The 21,410-nt window shown below is 41.6% G+C and overlaps 1 protein-coding gene across 1 annotated transcript in view; it reads left to right on the top strand.

The window, feature by feature from the left end:
* Nucleotides 1-220: 220 nt before the first annotated feature.
* Nucleotides 221-21,410, top strand: part of GPR156 (G protein-coupled receptor 156) — a 116,766-nt gene continuing 95,576 nt past the window's right edge. The window contains exon 1 of the mRNA XM_053564183.1: nucleotides 221-359. The gene's annotated coding sequence lies outside the window, so the exon portion shown is untranslated. The remainder of the gene's footprint in view (nucleotides 360-21,410) is intronic.

Genomic DNA, 21,410 nt, shown 5'->3' with positions numbered 1-21,410 from the left:
GAGGCAGAGCTGAGGAGGCGGGGAGCCGCGCCGAGTGCCGGGTCTGCGGGACCCGCAGCCGTCGGCCCGGTCTGGGCGCCCACGCGGGGCGGAGCCAGGGACGCGGCCCGCGCGGCAGACGGTGCGCTCACTCGGCGCGGGCCGCACTGCCTTGGGCGCCTCCTGCCCTCCGCCTCCGGCCTCCCTACCCCCGGCCTCCCGCCCGGCTCCCCGCGCGGCGATGGGCGCCGGTCCGCGTCCCTGTCCCGCCGGCCCCGCCCGCCCCGTCCAGCCCCGCGAAGCCGGAGACGCTCCAGACCGCGGGCCTCCTGTGCGCAGCCTCAGGCCTGGCCTTTCTCGGCCGTCGGGGACCCGGTGAGGTGAGCATAGCGCCCTTGAGGACCCTACAGTCAGGATCTTGAGGGCCTCTCTGCGAACACCGTGCACCCACGAAACTTCACTTATTAATAATTACAAAGTAAAACGTGGACGAGGGCAAGGGGCTTTTTCTTCTCTCCTCTTTGGAATCTGGGCGTTTCTTTGGAAACTGTAAAGAAACTCTTAGAGACTTGCGGCGAGCGTGGGGTCGTTCGCTGGGATTGCAGACCGCAGTCCCAGGAGAGAGAGCGAGGAGAGGACTGGAGTTCGGTGTGAAGAGGAGCGGTGGCGGTGACGCCGAGTGAGCCGCAGTGCTGAAAAGGAAAGCTCATGCCCAGAGCGCTCATCGCGCGCCCGTGTCCCCGGCTTGGCCGGAGCACCTGCACAACCCGGGTGCAGAGCGGTGGGCAGGATGGGCTCCCCCCGGGACTGTGAGGTCCCCCAGAGAGACCGTTCCACTTCACTGGACTCTTCAACTGCTTGCGGGCTCGGTGGAAGGAGTCGCCCGGGGGCTGCAGCAGCCTCTCCCCTCACCAGCAGCCTTTCCCCCAACCAGCAGCCTTTCCCCAACCAGCAGCCTCTACCCTCACCAGCAGCCTCTCCCCTCACCAGCAGCCTTTCCCCCAACCAGCAGCCTCTCCCCTAACCAACAGCCTCTGCCCAACCAGCAGCCTCTCCCCTGACCAGCAGCCTTTCCCCCAACCAGCAGCCTCTCCGCTCATCAGCAGCCTTTCCCCCAACCAGCAGCCTTTCCCCAACCAGCAGCCTCTCCCCTAACCAGCATCCTCTGCCCAACCAGCAGCCTCTCCCCTCACCAGCAGCCTTTCCCCAACCAGCAGCCTCTCCCCTCATCAGCAGCCTTTCCCCAACCAGCAGCTTCTGCCCTCACCAGCACCCTCTCCCCCAACCAGCAGCCTCTCCCCCAACCTTTCCGAGTTAGCTCTGTCGGAAACTAGACGCCTTCTGTGCGAACTCTGGGTATCCACGTGCTACTGCAGCGTACGGGCCTTGAGGTTTTCTTTCTAAAAATTGAGTTCTGTTGTTAATATTTCCGGATTGAAACCTGCGGAGTATGGAAGTCGTGGCACGGTGTATCCCTTTGTTGGTTTTCTAGGTACGCGCGTGTGTGAATCGTGAGTAAATTACCTCCTAGCCTGTAACGAAATGGCTTTTCTTCTGTATGTAGTGCTTTAACGCAGAGAAAGATGTTCACGTGGGAGTTGAGGACTGGAAAAATTGTTGGTATAGTTGTGTTAGGCAGCAAGGCCTGCAAAGAAAAACCAATTTTTTCTCCACCAATGGCTAAATTTTGCACAGAGGTCTCCCAACCGGCAGGGTAGCAGCCACGCTTGTAGGATCGTGCCTTTTCATTGCTGGGGCAAATGGGCACGCAAACAAGTGGCTGGGGAAGCGCTTGCATGTGGGTTAAGGAACTTTGAATCTGGACGGTAAAGTGCTTCAGCAGACTTTGGTTGAGTTAGGGGTCTCTTGGGAAAGGTGGAGATGGCTCTGTGGTCCCCACTGCCAGTCCAATTCCACTTCAGGGCCACCGTTGTCTCCCTTGGTTTTCCCTTCTCTTCCACCCCCAGCTTTTAGCTTCTCCTTTTCCCCCAAGGAAGTCTGGAGTTGAGCCTGGTCAGAGGCAGAGTTATGGTAGCCTGGAGATAGAGAATCTCCAATATGGTGAAGGGACCAAAGTAACCCTAGGGGATGGTAGGATGAAAGAACTCCCAGTCTAGAAGGCTCTCAAGAGAGTGGAAGAGTAAGGATTCAGGGAAAGGGATTTTCTGGAAGGGAGAATAGGCACATAACAGTTTGTTTCCTGTTGAGAGTTTTAATCTTTCCTTTTTTGTTGCTTGACCATAAGGATATTTCCAGATAGGATAGAAGGATGAGGCCTTCTATCCCATCTGGAAATATAGAATATCCCTCCTGTCCCTGAATTCCCATTTTTATTCCATTCTTGAGCAGGTTTTCAGAGAGTAATTAGAGGCTGGGTGAGAGAGAAAGAAGCTCAAAGGCTCTGGCAGGCTGCAGAAATAATGGAACATGCACTGACTTGGGCAGCAAAGTTAGAGCAAGACTTGAAAGGAGTGTTGTGTTTAATTAAAAAATGAGAGCCTTCATTTTGCAGAAAGGTATTGAGAACCACAACATTCATGTTTAGTTGCTGATGAATTTTCCTCATAAAGGATGCAAATCCCTCTTTTACTTTTTCTCCAACCTTTTATTATGAAATACTTTGGACATACAGAAGAGTTACCTCTCTTTCTATAAACTTATGATTTTCTTAAAATATAAATGTGTTAATAAAAATCAGAGTTTAAAATATAGACATATGTGATCTGGTCCTGGACAGAGCTTGAATCATAAGTGGTTAAGAAGTAGATGTGTGAAGGATATTAAAAAACATTTTGAGGAAAAAAAATATGGATCTTACTCTTCTGACTCTCCATAAGAATCTTGGGCATATCTCTTAATCTCCTTCTTTTTCCCATTTATAAAACATGAGTTGAGTTGTATCATCCCACACTTACTACCCTGCAACACCCCTCCCCATCTCCCTTTTGAATATCATCCAGCTCTCTGGACAGGGCTTACTGAAGCCTGGTGTGATCTGACCTGTTTGACCTTGTATTCTATCCCTCCCTCTCACTTACCATGCTCCCTGCACCCCTGCTCTTCCTGCAGCCTGAACACTCAAATATTGGCACTACTTTCCTCAACTCACTCAGGTCTCTTTTCACATGTGACCTTCTCAATGAGACTTTCCCTGGCCACTGGATCTAAAACAACCCCTTGTCACTCCTGTTCTCTGACTCTGCTCTATCCTTTATTATGGCAGTTGGCACTATCTGACATTATACAGTTTACCTATTTCCTGTTCATTATGCATATCCCCCACTCTAATGTAAACTTGATAAGGACAGGGAATTTTTTGTTTTATGTGTGGCTGTGTTCCTGTTTGGCATATTAATAAGCAATTAAACAATGGAATCAAGTGACATTGGTCAATGGAAGACATTGATGCCCATGAGGCTGGCAGAACCCTTTGTAAAATACCAGAAGTCCTTTTAGGTAATTGGTATTAATCAATATTTTATAGGTAAATGATGATCCTTTAGATCAGTGGCCTCACAGTGCTTCTAAGTTAAATCCTGTGCTAGAAGTTGGACCAGTTTGACAAACCCACATCCCAAATAACACATAACATTTTTTAACCCCAGAGCTTTCCCTAGGCCTCTTTCTAATCACCCCCACCATTCAGAAGCAGCAAACTTTGTTCTGATTTCTATTATTATAGTTTAGTTTTTCTGGTTCTTGAATTTGATGCTATTATACAGTATATACTCTTATGTTTGGCTACTTTTTGTTCAACATAATGTCTGTGAGATTCACCCATGCTATTTTTGTTGTTATTGTTGTTGTTGTTGTTGTTGTAGTTTGGCCGGGGCTGGGTTTGAACCTGCCACCCTCGGCATATGGGGCCAGCGCCCTACTCACTGAGCCACAGGTGCCACCCACCCATGCTATTGAGTACAGCACCAGTTTGTATCTTTTTATTCCAATATAGTATTTATTGTATGAATGTTAACCACGTGTTTATCCATTGTCCTATTGATGGACACTTGGGTTGTTTCTAGTTTAGGACTGCTTCGAGTAAGGCTGCCATGAGCATCCTTATAGCATCTGCCTTATTTTGATTTCAGTGTGCTTTATTTGCAAATCTTCTTATGCCTCCAGTGCCCAGAGAAGTCTGTGAGCAAAGTGGCAGCCTGTCTACAGCCTAGCCAGTGCCCTCTCTGGACAGCTCCACTGGAGCTACCCTGCCTCCCACTTTAGAGGGAGAGCACTTGGAAAATGAGTGTCTATGCAAGTTATGGGATCTCCTGGGGTACACTTTAAGCGCTTTTAGGTCTTTGAAAGAGACACCATAGAATGCCTGCTGCCATTGCTGTTGTATTTTCCCTCTCCCATCTCAGTTCTTCATCCCATGTTGACTCTAATCAGCCTCTGAGCATTGTGCTACTGAGGAGTTTAAATATTTATAAGTGCGAGCCTTGTCCAGAGCCTGATAAAATATTTATGTGTTTCCATGGGGCATTGGTTTCCACCTAGACTTCTCAAGGTGTTTTTCTAAGATGCTTATCGAATCGTGAAGTGCTCAGAGATATATATGGCCTGAGAACACCCATGTTATTGAACCCTACCTTGCAGAGCACCCTGCCTTCTGGGAAAAGAAAAGAATGAACACATAAAAAGATGGGCATGAATGGTGGCTGGATCAGGGGAAAGTCTGCATGTGCTGATAAAATGACTTTAGAAAAGGGCCTATTAATGTAGTACCCATAAAGGTGTGAATCCTGAAAGGACAGAGGAGAGAACTTGTTAGAATGAGGAAGGATTAAGACGGGATGTATTCATTCCAAATAGAGGAATGGAGGCGTTGGTGTTGTACATGGCACAGTTCCTTTGACACTGGTGTGGACAAGGCCTGTATGAGACAACTGTGCTGTGTACTGCATGAGGTTGTCACAGCCTGGTGTGAGAGTATGCAGGTAGGAGTGGAGGCCAGCTAGGGTTTTCAGGTGGAGGACAGAGGGATATTCCAGAAGGTCATTATTTTCCTCTGAGGAAGAAGTGGCTTTTGAGTCAGGTTCTGATGGAGGTGACTCTTTGGCAGCTGTGGTGTGGAAGGGCCTTTCCAGAGAGACGGAATAACTTGAGATGACATTTGAGTCGGAGCCACAGTGCCAGTGTGGTGTGAGTAAGGTGAGGAGGGAGTGAGGAAAGGTCAGGGCTGGGTCACAGTGAGAAACAAAGCGGGAAGCTGAAGGCCAGCTTATGCAGGCTGCAGAAGGGACTTTAGTCTTTGTCTGAGGGAACCATGCAACTTTGGACCAGAGATTGGTTCATTTTTAAGCAGTTTTGGTGAGGTACATCTAACCCAGGCAAGGCCTTAGAGGTGTGTCTATGTCCAAGGCACTTCTATAATATTCCGCTGTATCCAACTCAGTCTAAAGACTCTGTGTAGTCTATTCTAAGAGAAGTAAACCAGAGAAGATCAGATTCATTCAATACGTGTACATCCCCAGGACTGACCTGCAGCAGGCTCACCAGCCACCCTCCTGCCCCCAACACATAAGCACACAGATATTGTGAGCTAAGCTGAACCCCCAGGCTGTGTGCTGCATCCTCCAGTCTTCTCCATCCCTGCTTTGCCTCAGTGGGGGAGCTGCGAGCATCTAAGCACCCCTTTATTGCCTGTGTGGTTGGAGTTGAAGGTATAGGAAGGGCCTGAAGGCATTGCCCTGGCAAGACTTCAGACCAACAAGGCCTTCCTTGGCTTTAATCTAAGATATTCCTTATTTCTGTGTGAGGTGGAGTCTCTCAAAGGTCATGTTAGCCTTAGTCTTTCCTCTGCACAGGTGAACAGAGTGCATGCTTGATTGTGCCTTTTCTGAACACAAATTTTGATGAGTTTGTGATTGTGCCAGAGCCGGTGATGGATACCTGCTTTTGGAGATCAGAGGAAAGAGAGAGAGGAAAAGATAATGACCGGAGGCAGAAAAGCAAAGACATTAGTGAAGTGCTGGGGTCATAGGTTCCCAATTACCTACGAGTGAGAAAATGGGATGCAAGAAGATCAAATAACCAAGCATGGGAATCTTTACATGCAAATATTGCTGACTTCCAAGGCAACGTGAGAAGAAGGGAAAGGAGGAGACATGAAGGCTGCTGTCACAGTCAGTCTGAGAAATATTTATATAGAATTGTCACACAAAACACATAGCCATATCACCACCGCACAGGTCGCAGCTGTCCAAACCCTTTTTCACATGTCCACGTGTTCACTCATATTCATTCCCAATATTAGGTATTTATGAGACATCCATATAAACTTGCAAAGATATGCAAATGCAGACTACTTAAAAGGGTAAACAATTCCAAACTATTACTGGTGAGATTATAAATGATGATTTCTGTTTTTTCACCTTATCTATATTTTCCAGAACTATATGATGAACATGGATTTCTATGAAAACATTAAGGAAAAACCTATTAAAGAGGCTAAGTAAGGAGACAGAGGAAGAATCAAGGGTGGGGGAGAGTGTGATTATAGAAAATAAAAAGATGTTGGAAGATGAGTGAACAATTTTAAAAGTTAATTCTTCATAGACTGTAGCTTCTGTGCATTTTTCTATTATTGAATATCCTGTGTCTGTTGCCCCCAGAAGATCTGAAAATATCTATGAGCATGAGACCAAATTGCAAATACTGAGCCAAGTATCCCACCTCCAAGGCCATTGCCCTGGCCATCCCATTCTGTGGGTGACACTGGAGGGCTCACAGGTAGCATCCAGCGGTGCTCAGAGTATCTTCCACCAAAGGGCCAACACAGAACACTTCGAACCTGGGTAGCAGCCTCTCTCCCACAGAGTTTAATATCTATTTCTGCCGAGGTTGGGCCAGCTTTGTGCTTCTCATGTCTTAGTAAGAACAGGAGCCAACAAAGATTGTCAATAGTTGGAGTAGTGGGATTTTCTCAGACAAAAGCCTGTGCTATTTTCATCCATGCCTTTTCTCACCACTCACTGCTCTAGGCAGGCCCTTGAGAAGCTCTGTGGTTAAGGATTTGGAGAAGTAGATACAGTTTTTGTTTCACAGCCACTTGCCTTTTCTAAAGACACTGTCAACTCTGTCAACCAAGCTTTAATTGGCTTCTGTTGAGCAATACTAGGTGAGCTCTCTCTCTTTCCAAATAGAAATAAGTTGCTATCTCCCTTTACTCACTAGGATCAATTTAAAACAAATGCCAGAGAACCACATACTCTACTGAACTCTACTGAACTCTGGGGTCTGGTTACGGGTAATTATAAAGTCTCAATAAATCCTTTCATAATATAACTTTGTTACGTTTTTAAATTATAAAAGTCCACATAGCAAGTCTAGTAAGACCACAGTCTCTAGGAAAATATTACCAATTTCCACTTTCTCTCCTTCCAACCAACAAAACCACTGTTAAAAGTTCAGTGTGAGTTCCTTTTCTCCTTTTCTATGTTCAGAAAGACATAGGTAGAACTATTTTCTTTTTTGTATGTAAATTGGATCATATAATATCAGTTATTCTGTTTTTTATATATAATCAGTTATATCAGCATATAACTGATTTATTATTTTTAATAGCTACCTAATATTCCATTATAGGAAGTTTTATCATTTCTCCCATTATGTCCCCGTTGATTAAATATTCATGTTTTTCTTCAGTCCTTTTTTTTAACATAACAAATTATGTCACAATAAACATTCTACATTTATCCTTACACTTTGGTTTTATTTCTGTAGGAGAGAGTCCCAGAGTTGGCATTTCTTGGTCAAAGGGAATACACAGTTTTAATTTTCAATGTAGGTCTCCTCTCCAGCAGTTGTTTCCTTCCCTCCGTTTGTCTTTGTCCCTGTGTCCCACTGCCTTTCTCCAGGAGGAGAGCCTGCAATGCGAACTCGTCCATGCCAAGAGTGGATTATAGCAGCCCAGTGGGGAACGGGGTGTACAGTATCTTGGTTGCATTGTGTCTCTCTTGCTTTTGGTTGCCCAGACTGCTTACAATTCCCCTTGCTCATTTATTCCATGCTGTGGAATTATACATGGTTTTTCGTCTGCGGTGGGAGCATCTGAGGGATGGCGGGGGGAAGGGTGCACATTCAGGGATTGACAGCACTTTCTCACAAAGCCATATCTGGCATGTTTTTTAATTATGCCCTTTCTTTAATAGTTGGATTGAAAAAGGTTCTTCAGTTTCCATCTCAGCCTTCTGTCTTCATTAAGGACTTGGGATTTAGAGAGTTTTATGAGTATATAGTCAATCAACTGTAACTGATTATTTGATGTGGGGATAATTAGTTAAGAAGGTAGGGGTCTTGGAGCTTAAGGACCAGTGCCAAGCAACAGATGTGAACAGTTTTAAACAAATGATTTTAACAAACCCAGGATTAGGAGCGAGCTTCCCTGGAGTACTTGGCTTTCATTTTTAGTTTTGCTCTTGTTGGCATGTAAAACTTTAGTCTCGTCCACCAGACTAGAGAGGAGTGGGAATTCCCACCACACCAGGGCTGGAAAAAAATGTCAGAGAAGCATTAAGGGAAACTGGAGAGTACAAATAAATGAAATATAAATGTGAACTGACAAACTAGTGAGAAGTAAATGAGATTTTAAAATCCTCAGCTGAAGATTGTTGTGTGACCAATGGACCTGTGAGCTAGTGGATACTTTATAGAAATCTGTGATCTCTAATCCATGTTAAAACCAGAATGCCAACCTGAGCTAAACAGGGGAAAGAAATTATTGAGTCCTGTCGGCAGATATTTTGCAGTTGGCTTCTATAACGTATGCCATGATTTTTACTTCATAGCTTTGGAATGGATTTCTGTGTCCTAGATTGAAGACTAAAGTAAAAGAAAAACAGAAGTTATTGCAATTAACTTACAAGGACGCGTTTGTAACTTTGGTTTGCATACACATATACCTGCAGAATAAGCTTTATCCTTTGTGTTAATATATATGTTTACATAAAATTTTAATTTTCAAATATGCACTGACATGCAGGAATGGTGATAGCAAACTAGACTCTGAAGTAGGTTGGTGCTTTGTAACTTAGACATTCTATAATGTATCTTAATTGGTCTCATGGTTAATAATGATAGTTAATACTGTTTGTGCTGTCATTTGTGTTAGTAAAGATTACCTCTAGACAATTTGGTCTTGTCAGTAAATAAAGTTTAAGGTTAAACATATTACAAGACACTAAACACCTGCTTCTGGCTATAGTAGACTATCTGATAGTATACCATTGCTCACATAGAGGAAATCTAGAAAAGCTGGATTTAAAAAATCTATTAGAAGGCATAGAAGACCTATTAAGGCATCGAGAACTTTAGAACTAAGACCTCAGAGAGAAGAGAAACTCATTAAGTGTGCCACACATTTCTAGGCTTCTTCTTCTCTTTAGACAGTTACTTTTTTTTTTTTTTTTGAGACAGGGCTTGCTCAGTCACCTTGGGGTTGAGTGCCATGGTGTTATAGCTCACAGCAACCTCAAACTCTTGGGCTTAAGTCATCCTCTTGCCTCAGCCTGCCCAGTAGCTGGCTGGGACTACAGGTGCCTGCCACAACGCAGATGGGGTCTCGCAGTAGCTCAGGCTGGTCTCGAATGCCTGAACTCAGACAATCTACCAGCCTCAGCCTCCCAGAGTGCTAGGATTACAGGCGTGAGACAGTGCACCTGGTTAGACATTTACCATTTATTAAGTGACATGCGAAGAAAAGCCCAACAATAAGCAACTGGTGAAATCAGAGAAGCTGAACAGAATATTCCACAGTCTTGATAGATCTATGGAAGAAGAAAAAATTGGAATATAAGGATACCAAATGGGCAGGACGTGAGAGGCCATGATCATTGGAAGAAAAGAGTCATAGAGAAATCAGCCTGGTAGTCTAAGCAATTTTCCTTCCAAGTCATTCACTGAGTTTTAAGTAGCACAAACCAAGAGGTTAAAAAAAATCCAAACAGAAAGAAGGCACTCAGAAACTGAGGAGCTAATCAGAGCTACTTACAGTCTTGTTATGCTGGGAAGATAGAGATTAGAGTATAGGGCCCATCGAGGTAGAAGGGCCTGGAAAACATCCTAAGCTTTCAGTTTGGATTCCTGAAGGATTATGCCTGACCAGTTAGGGGGAACCAGAAACAGATGAGTCTTATAAAGTACTGAAATCCAATTTCCAATCAGCTCAGTCACTGATTAGATTAAAATAATTTGGTTTTTATTTTAATACCTATCAGAAGCCTTCCCATGTTCTCTGGAGAAGAGAAAATGAACTAGAGGTTGTTTGTTTTTCATGCATGATTTCTGGCACTCAGTGGAAAAAAAAAAAATCAAAAACAGGCACACCAAGATACAGTTTCCAGAATATGATGCAAAAAGAGAGAACTCAGACTCTCTGAGTTAAACTAGATTTTTTTGTTTGTTTGTTTGTTTGTTTGTTTGGCTAGGGCCAGGTTTGAACATGCCACCTCTGGCTTATGGGGCCAGTGCCCTACTCTTGAGCCACAGGCACCACCCAGAAGCTAGAGTTTTTAGGACAGAGTATTGGAGAGGAGAGCAGAAAGAACTGCAGCGATCCTCACAGAGTACCTGAAGTATAAAGCTGAGTGATGGTCAGCACATGCAGGTGAAGAAACTACCTGGTTATGGAGGAAGAACCACCCAAAAGGATTAGAGGAGACAGTACTCATAGCTCATACAGGCTGGAATGCTCATAATTGATGGAGTATTGGATAGCATGCTCTGAAAAACCATGCCTTATTCGTGGGAAATACGTAGCCCTAGTTTGAGTAGTGCTCTGATCTTGCCTAACAAATCTTAAAAGACGATCTCCAAAGACCAACCTGATCCTAATAATTTGACTGCATTCCAAAACAAAGCTCAAGAATAGTTAGAGGTATTTGGGAGTAGCACTATCAGTATAAGAAAAAGTATATTACAGAGCAGAGAATATTATAGAATAGAAAATCTTTCCATAATGATAAAGGAGTCACTTCATTAGGAAGACAATAGTATTAAACATTTATGCATCTGATAATAGAGCTTCAAAATACATAAAGCAGAAATCAATAGAGCTTCAAGGAGAAATAGACAAATCCATAATTGTAGTCCAAAATTTCATTATCCTTCTCTCAGTAATGGACAAAACAAAAAGACAGAATATAATTAAGTATATAGGAGAAGGTAGCAGTTCAATCAACAACTTTGACCTCATTGCTCTTTATAGGACATTCTACCCAACAACAGCAAAATAAGATGTTTCTTTCAAGTGCACCTGGAACACGTATTGAGACAGATCATATTCTCAGCCATAAAATGAGTATCGATAAATTTAAAAGGACTCAAGTCATACAAAGTGTGTTCATGACCACAGTGGAATTAATTACAAAGTCAATAACAGAAATCTTCAAATATTTGGTAACTAAGTAACTTCAGAATAACTCATGAGTCAAAGAAGAAATAAAAAGGGAAAGGAGAAATTGGGGTTGAATGAAAGTGAAAAGTCATGTATCGAAAGCAATACTCACTTGGGATTTTACAGCATAAAGGCTTGTAAGAAAAAAAGCCTCAAATCAATATCCTCAGCTTTTAACTTAAGAAACTAACCTGTCTCCCCCCAAAAGAAGCAAAGAAAATGCAAAGTAAGCAGAAGACAGGAAATAATAAATATCAGAGCAAAAATCAATTAAGTAGATTAAAAAGTAGAGAAAGTCACTGAAAGCAAGTGCTATTTGTTGAGAATATCAGTAAAAATGATAAGCCTCTCAACAGACTAATCAGGAAAAAAGAGAGGAATATCAGAGATGAGATCTGTGACATCACTACAGTTTTTACAGATATTAACAGATAATATGGGAACATTATAAGCAGCTTTACTTCAATAGTTCCATCAACTTAGATAAACTGAACAAATTCCTTGAAAGACAGAAGCTGCTGAAGTTCACTCAAGAAGTTTAGAGAATGTGGCCAAGCATAGTGGCTCATGCATATAATTCTAGCATTTTGAGAGGGTGAGGTGTGAGAGTTACTTGAGATCAGGAGTTTGAGACCAGCCTGAGCAAGAGCAAGACACCCTGACCTCCACCCCTGGCCCCATCTCTACAAAAAATAGAAAAATTAGTTGAGTGTGGTGATATGCATCTGTAGTCCTGTCTGCTCAGGAGCTGAGGCAGAAGGATCACTGGAGCCCAGGAGTTAAAGGTTGCAGTGAGCGAAGAGGATATAACTGCACTCCAGCTCACAGCAACAGAGAGAGATTTTGTCTCAAAAATAAATAAATAAATAAAGACATATTAGAGAATATGAAAGCCCAGATATTTTAAATACAAAGTCTCAAAAAGCTGAGAATAGAAGAGAACTTCCCTAACCTGATAAAGAGAATTATGCAAAATCTGTATCTAACATCATACTTAATGATAAAAAAATAGTAATATAGTAATTTTTTTTTATTCAATAAACTGTTATTTTTCCAAATATACAGTTGGTTGGAACTATTCATGCATCTTCTCCAGTAGCTGGGGCTTCTCCACCGTTGGTATTTCTGGTGTAAATTACTTGGGCTCTAGTTTCAGAGCCCAAGTAATTTACTTGATAAGTCCTTTACTAAGGAGCTCCTGAAGAGCTGCCCTGGCCAGGGAACATTTAATCTTCAGTCTCTCAGAGACCACAGCTAGAGTTGCAAGATTATAGTTAAGAATGTCCTTATAGAGTTTGTCATATGTGGCTTTGTCAAACAAGACTAGGTTGTTGGGCTTGTCCTAAACTTTTTCTTCAGACCACTTCTTTTTGCCCTTGCCCCTAGATTTGTTCACTGGTTCTTTGTCTTTCTTGGCTGACTTTCTGGCTTCTTTCTTCTTCTTATTATCCTTGGGTGGCATCATGAAGCTCAGAGAGGAGCTGCTGTAACTGCAACCTTGCTAAAATGTTGGAGAAAAAACAATATAATCGATTTTTAACTTAAGTATAGATGACTCCAATTTAAAGGCAAAGACTGTGAGACTCGATAAAGAATAAACATATTCAAAATTATTAAAATGTTTTAATTGGTGATAATTTGTCACACCCCTTTATCATTCCCATGCATCATGCTTTATTTGTGCATGGTCATAAGGAAATATTTGCGTTTATGAGAACACTATCAAGAATAGCCAAAGAACTGTTTTCCCTTGGCTTCTGATTGGGCTTTGCAGGAGGGTTTGTGAATGGTCTGTGATTCTCCTATTTGATATTGTATGTAAAATATTGTATATTTATATATAATTTTTTTCAGGAGAGAGTCCGTACCTTTCATCAGTATATCATGACCAAAAAATATTTAGGAATCATGGCCAGAATAATGAAAGAATTGAGTACTATTCAAAGTGTCTAAAATCTCAATTATACTTTTCTGACATTAATTTTGGTAGAATAATTCAAATGACATCAATTTGTGGGCCTAAGCCTTATCAGAGTAGCCTGAAATAACAAGTTAAATGTTACTCTGAAGGTTATGTGGTTCAAACTCTAATGAAAGTCTTATATTTTTTATGATGGACTGGGGTTCTCAAGGTATGAGTTCCAAATCAGTAGCAGCAGCATCGCCTGAGATCTTGTTAGAAATGCATTCTTGGGTGGTACCTGTGGCTCAAAGGAGTAGAGCGCCAGCCCCATATGCCGGTGGTGGGTTCAAACCCAGCCCCAGCCAAAAACAGCAAAAAAAAGAAAAGAAAAGGAAAAAAATGCATTCTTAGGCCCCAGTTGATAGCTACTGAATCACAAACTCTGAAGGCAGGAACCAGCAACCAGTGTTTTTGAAGGAGCTCTCTAGGTGATTCTGATCTGCATTGAAGTTTAATAACCACTTAGACCAGGGGTCCTCAAACTGTGGCCCGCGGGCCACATGAGGTGGTGTGATTGTATTTGTTCTTGTTTTGTTTTTTTACTTCAAAATAAGATATGTGCAGTGTGCATAGGAATTTGTTCATAGTTTGTTTTTTTTTTAAACTATAGTCCGGCCCTCCAACGGTCTGAGGGACAGTGAATTGACCCCCTATTTAAAAAGTTTGAAGACACCTGACTTAGACTGTACTTGGAATGTCCTATTCTCCATTCCTGCTTCCAGGCCAGGTTTGGAACAGTTTGTTAAGAAAGTGTGCACAGAATGACCAGTCTAATGTTGATAGGTTATTATTTTCTATTTTTTTTTTATCCTGAAAGAGCCTAAATTACTCTCACACAAGTGTCTTTGGTTGTATAGCAATGTCTAACAACAGTTAGAGAAACCCAAAGTTCAGCAGAATCTGGAATTTAGAGACAAAGCTCACTCATAAAAATTCTGACCAGGAGGCTTTTCAGAGATAAGCCCCAGTAATTCCAAAGGCCTTGGCTCCTAGCCTGCTTTGAGGGGTAGAACATTCAGTCTCTTGAACAGAATGAACTTCAGGAGTGAGGTCTTATATATCCCCTTCTAGCTGTGTGGCTCCCTCACAAACATCCTTTAAAGGAGCGCTCAGTATCACCATGTTTCCATCACAAAGCAGCTTAATGAATTCACACAGCCAGTATTCTGAATACCCAGAAGGACAGGGATCTCATCTGTAGCAGCACAAACTTGAACTGTCAAAGCCAGCCTCTTGACGCCAACACCTCCAGGTGATCATTCTGTCGATCCTACTACTGCCCGAAGCTTGGTTTGTTGGGATGCCTTACTGTTTTGCTGATGAGATATAGCATAGGGTACTTCACAGCAGTTCTCATTAAAGGAGGGCAGCCAAGTGGAATTCATTCCTGGCTCTTAATAGTTTTCAAAGGAGGATTTTATTGCATATTAATGAGCACTAATTGACATTTCTGACTGGTTTTTATGGAAATTGTGAATATATAATTTGCATAATAGTACCTAACTGATTTTTGGTAACAGTGCAACTCTGGGAAGTTTGTGAAGGTTTTATATGGTGGTTTTTTTTTAAAAAAAAAAAAAGCCTCAAACCCCAGACCCTGGAAGAGTATAGAATATAAACAAGTCTCTAGGATTTGAATATAAAGCAGTAGTGATTCAGTTCTTGGGGCTGTGGCAGCTTGTAACTGAGAGTCAAACACATCAGAGCAGCTAAAAGCAGATGTTCCCAAGGTTGCCAGGGAGCCTGTCCTAGTGCTTCCTCTACCTTCATGAATCAACCTTCCTGCTTCTCCTGAGTTACAGGAGTATCTGGAAGGTCCGGAGGATTGTTCCTGGGACTCCTATGCTATGTAACGTTTTCTGAACGTCTTTGGGTCCATGTCAACCAACGTGTATTGATCATCTACTATGGACCAGGTACCGTGCTAGGTCCTCAAGCTAGACCCATGCTGACTTGCCCCCTGCTGCATCCCTAACTCTTAGCATAACTAGGAGGTAACACTATCAGCTAATGTTTATTGAATTAATGAATAGATCCCTTGAGGAGCTAAAATCCATTATTCTTAAAAAATCTGATTTTAAATACAGTATAAAGATTGTTGCTTTTCGTGTTAGAAGAAATACTAATAATTTAGAACTTGGGATTCTGTTAGGACATTTAGATAATCTTGGTTTTATGAAGTCAAATAGTTAAGTCTGAAAACTGATCCCAGAAACAGTGCTACACACTCCATTGCTGAATTTCATGATGGTCACCTTCAAAGGACTCCCCTCGGGAAGATATGCACCCATGCCAGGGCCTAGCCCATCCTTCAAAGCAATTTTGGAACTTTTTTTCTGGAATGGCTATCAGAGCTATGATATGAGGTATGACAATTGAGTTCACAAACTCATCCTAGAAAAAGTGCTACATACCTCATTGCTGAATATCACTGTGGTCACCAGATGGCCAAGGGGTGTATTTCAAAGAAGATCATAGTAGAACTTAATTGTCCTACCTTGTATGTGGCCCAAGTCTTCTGCATAGATGACCCTTCTAAATTGTAGAAATGACAGAAGCCAATATTCATTAATGATCTGGTATGTATCCGTTGCTTTTGCATATATCCTGTACTTTGCATGAGTTAAACATGAACAAAACCTATGCTATGTAGATAGTATTATCCCTGTTTCATTGAACAAGTAGCCAACAATTGGAGAAGTGACTAACCTAAGGCACCCATAGATATAAAATTATGGAGCTGAAACTTAAATTCAGCCTTGGCTTTATCTATCACAGTGCCATTATTACAGTAGATGATCCTAGGATATGTGGAGTGGAGCCCAGCTGTCTTGGGATGAAGGGGTGAATTGGCCCAGGAGTCCTGGAGTGTGCCTTTCATTCAGTTGACTTTATGACGAACCTACTAGACTCTGTGGGGAACCCAAACCAATAGCCAGTTTGGTTCACACTAATTCTATCCAGTAGCCAAAAAAGTTTAAACACCATGTAACAAAGGAATAAATCAAGGTTTAGTAGAAGAAAAGTTACAAGTAATGAGAAAAACTAAAAGGTTGAGAATAGTGTTTACCCAACCCTGCCCACCTTCCTGCCAATGATCCCATTGATCCCATTCTGCTTGTAAAATCCCTTTAGAAGGATGTGTCTGAAGCAGCCACCTCTCCTCTCCCTGCTATCCCTTATGGTGAACCAGGATTTCCACTCCATCAACCAGAGAAGTATGTAGAAAACTTAATGAGAGGCACTTCACAGGCTTTAAAAGGGAACTTCTATCATTTTTCCCTCTTTCATAAGGCAAATCTGAGTTTTGGACAAGCAGATTAATTCAGTCCACTTTACATTGCTGGGGAGAAAACATTCAAGTCCCAGCTCTTATATACTCCAAAGAGAATATTCTTTCATCTTTCCCCTTCCACTGGTGTGCCTTTTCTCTCTTGTGCCTGCTTCACAAACGTCTAACCACAGTTCTAGAATTGTTACCCCTGTGACCCTGCCTACTCCAATTGTCTCCACTTGTCCCAGACCCACTCTGTATATTCAGATCAAATTTATCTTTTACCCTTCTATAGTCTGTCTTTCCTTCTCCAAGTCCAGGCCTTTACCCTGACTCTCCAAACTGTGTAAAAGGTCACCCTTAACTCTTCTTTTAAATATCATTTAAAGTAGTGTACAAAGAGCACCAAACTCCGAAGACCTAGACTCTGTTCCTATACTTGCTATGTGATCCTGAGCCTCTCACTTAACCTCTGTGGAGCTCAGTTTCCTCACTTAAGAAATGATATCTAAGGTTGTTTCCAGTTCCAACATTCTGTGACTTTTCATCTGCTTTCTTTATCCACCTTAATCTCGGGCTCATGCCTGCTTAGCAAGTATTTATAATTGTGAGCTATCTTCTATGTTGAAGATCTGTGTGGCAGGTGGGCTGGGGAAAGTTTAATCCTCTCTGCCCTGGTTATACCAGCTTGCTTTCACCACCAGAGCATGGTATGTGCAGAGAATAGAAATGAATTTTACTATTAGTTATAGGTGACCCATATTCAAGATATTTGTAGATTTGCTATCAGAACAAACACAATGCATGAAAAGGACTTGAAAGTGCATTTTCTGACTGGGTGTTCACACCTGTAATCCTAGCACTCGGGGAGGTTGAGACAAGCGGATTGCTTGAGCTCAGAAATTCGAGACCAACCTGAACAAGAGTGAGACCCCATCTCTACTGAAAAATATAAAACAAATAAACAAACAAACAAAAAAACTAGCTAGGCATGGTGGTGCACACCTGTAGTGCCAGCTCCTTGGGAGGCAGAGGCAAGAGGATCACTTAAGCCCAAGTGGGTTGCTATGAGCTATGATGACACCGTGGTACTCTACCTAGGGTGACAGAGTGAGACTCTTTCTCTAAAAAAAAAAAGGAAGAAAATGCATTTTGCATTTCCATTTCCTGCTATTTATAATTAACCAGGTATCTATTCCTGACACTAAGATAGTAAATGAAGAGCTAGTTCTTCAGACAATATTGATGTCAGAAGGAAACTACACGAACCATCTAGTATGATGCTGTTGGTTTGCACCATCTATTGTTGGTTTGCATTATGCGTTTTGCATGAATTCACGTGTTGGTCTGTCTTATCTCTCTGAGTGGGTAATCTGAGACTGAAGTACTTCAAATAATGTATCTATTTGCTCACATAGGGTAGAATCATCCCTAGTACTTTAATTTAATCAAAACATGTTTCCTCACTTATAAAATCAGTTTTAACTTTAGGTTAACTTTTAATTGAAAACATATAGTTGGATGAAAGACACAGAGATAAGGAAATCAGGAAAAAAGAAAAATAGTCATAGGACAACAAAATGAACCAGAGATACCTAAACTGTACAGTTGCTATAAATGAGCCACAGATTTTATTCTAGGTTTTCCGGTGGCCAAAACAGAGAGAATCATAGTATTCTTCATGACATAAACATGTATTTGTATTCCTCTTATTGGAGAGGAAGAGAAATTTATACCATAGGCCTTCATGAAGAAACCACCACGTATATGTGGTAGACCACACTCTAAACAATATCCTATTACTACCTGCAATGCTGAATCCATTCACTAAGCGTTTGTTGAGTGCTTACTCATGCCCAATGTTTCAGGGCATTATAGTAGTTATTCTTTCTGATGCTCAAATTATCCTGTTGAGAGCCCATTGCGTTGACTCCTACATCCCTTTGCCATGATTCTGTACAAACTGATAATTTTTTTTCCAATATGACAGGATATCCCAGGCTCATCTTTTATATTTCTTGCTCCATAACTCAAGTCACCCATTTTCCTCAAGAAATTTGATTTCTTGGAGGCGGAGCAAGATGGCGGCCGAGTAACAGCTTCCTTGCATCTGGGCACCATGAGTCTGGGAGATAGGACTCCAGGCATCTCTGGCTGGTGGGATCTGCCCATCACCCCTGTGAGGATTCAAGGAGTCAGCGAGAGACTTCTGGACCCCAAGAGGAGGACGAAAACAGTGGAAAAACGTCCACAGGCACAAGAACTTAAAGAGCAAGAGGAAGTGAAAGGAAAATTAGGGCAAGGAAACAGATAAAAGAAATCACTCATGAGGAAGAATCAGCAGAAAACTCCAGGCAACATGAAGAACCAGTCCAGAAAAACCCTGCCAAGGGACCATGAGGTAGCTACTGCAGATGATTCCACCTATGAAGAAATGTTAGGAATGACAGAAAGGGAATTTAGAATACACATGTTGAAAACAATGAAAGAAATGATGGAAACAATGAAGGAAACTGCTAATAAAGTGGAAAATAACCAAAAGGAAATCCAAAAACAGAATCAAATAAGAGATGAACAATATGAAGAATATAAAAAGGATATAGCAGAGCTGAAGGAACTGAAACAGTCAATTAGGGAACTTAAAGATGCAATGTAAAGTATCAGCAACAGGTTAGACCATGCGGAAGAAAGAATTTCAGAGGTAGAAGACAAAGTTCTTGAGATAACTCAGATAGTAAAAGAGGCAGAAAAGAAGAGAGAGAAAGCGGAACGTTCACTGTCAGAATGATGGGACTTTATGAAGCGTTCCAACATACGAGTTATAGGAATTCCAGAAGGGGAAGAAGAATGCCCCAGAGGAATGGAAGCCATACTAGAGAATATTATAAAAGAAAATTTCCCAAATAACACCAAAGATTCTGACACACTGCTTTCAGAGGGCTATCGGACCCCAGGTCGCCTCAACTCTACCTGAGCTTCTCCAAGACACATTGTGATGAACCTGTCCAAAGTCAAGACAAAAGAAAAGATTCTGCAAGCTGCCAGGAGTAAGCACCAGTTGACCTACAGGGGCAAATCCATCAGAGTGACCGCAGACTTCTCTAATGAAACTTTCCAAGCAAGAAGACAATGGTCATCTACCTTTAATCTACTTAAACAGAACAATTTCCAGCCCAGAATTCTGTACCCTGCTAAGCTAAGCTTAAAAATTGATGGAGAAATCAAATCATTTACGGATATACAAACATTGAGAAAATTCACCACAACAAGACCAGCTCTACAGGAAATACTTCAACCTGATCTGCACACTGACCACTACAATGGATCAGCAGCAAAGTAAGAACTCAGAAATTAAAGGACAGAACCTAACCTCCACACTGATGCAAAAGATAAAACTAAGCAATGGACTCTCACAAAATATGACGAATAGAATACTACCACACTTATCAATTATCTCAATAAATGTTAATGGCTTGAATTCCCCACTGAAGAGACATAGATTGGCTGACTGGATTAAAAAACACAAGCCATCCATTTGCTGTCTGCAAGAAACACACCTGGATTCAAAAGACAAATTAAAGCTCCAAGTCAAGGGTTGGAAGACAATTTTTCAGGCAAATGGCATTCAGAAGAAAAGAGGAGTTTCAATCTTATTTTCAGATTCATGTGGATTTAAAGCAACTAAAGTCAAAAAAGACAAAGATTGTCACTTTATATTGGTCAAGGGAAAAATACAACAAGAAGACATTTCAATTCTAAATATTTATGCACCCAATTTAAATGCTCCCAGATTCTTGAAACAGATCTTACTCAGTCTGAGCACTATGATATCCGATAATACCATAATAACAGGGGACTTTAACACTCCTCTTACAGAGCTGGACAGATCCTCTAAACAGAAATTAAACAAAGATATAAGAGATTTAAACGAGACCCTAGAACAACTGTGCTTGATAGGCGCATATAGAACACTCCATCCCAAAGATAAAGAATATACATTCTTCTCATCACCCCATGGAACATTCTCCAAAATTGATCATATCCTGGGACACAAAACAAATATCAACAGACTCAAAAGAATTGAAATTTTACCTTGTATCTTCTCAGACCATAAGGCACTAAAGGTGGAACTCAACTCTAACAAAAACACTCGACCCCACCCAAAGGTATGGAAATTAAACAATCTTCTGTTGAATAACAGATGGGTGCAGGAAGAAATAAAACAGGAAATCATTAACTTCCTTGAGCATAACAACAATGAAGACACAAGCTACCAAAACCTGTGGGATACTGCAAAAGCAGTTTTGAGAGGAAAAATTCATCGCTTTAGATGCCTACATTCGAAAAACAGAAAGAGAGCACATCAACAATCTCACAAGAGATCTTATGGAATTGGAAGAAAAAGAACAATCTAAGCCTAAACTCAGTAGAAGAAAAAGAAATATCCAAAATCAAATCAGAGATCAATGAAATTGAAAACAAAAGAATCATTCAGAAAATTAATGAAACAATGAGTTGGTTTTTTGAAAAAATAAATAAAATAGATAAACCATTGGCCAGACTAACGAGGAAGAGAAAAGTAAAATCTCTAGTAACCTCAATCAGAAATGGTAAAGGGGAAATAACAACTGTTCCCACAGAGATACAAGAGATCATCTCTGAATACTACCAGGAACTCTATGCCCAGAAATTTGACAATGTGAAGGAAATGGATCAATATTTGGAATCACACCCTCTCCCTAGACTCAGCCAGGAAGAAATAGAGCTCCTGAACAGACCAATTTCAAGCACTGAGATCA

Source organism: Nycticebus coucang, chromosome 16, assembly GCF_027406575.1.
Source record: "Nycticebus coucang isolate mNycCou1 chromosome 16, mNycCou1.pri, whole genome shotgun sequence".
NCBI classification, from domain to species: Eukaryota; Metazoa; Chordata; class Mammalia; order Primates; family Lorisidae; genus Nycticebus; species Nycticebus coucang.
Note: the sequence above shows the minus strand (reverse complement) of the source record. Positions and strands in the feature narration are given on the sequence as shown.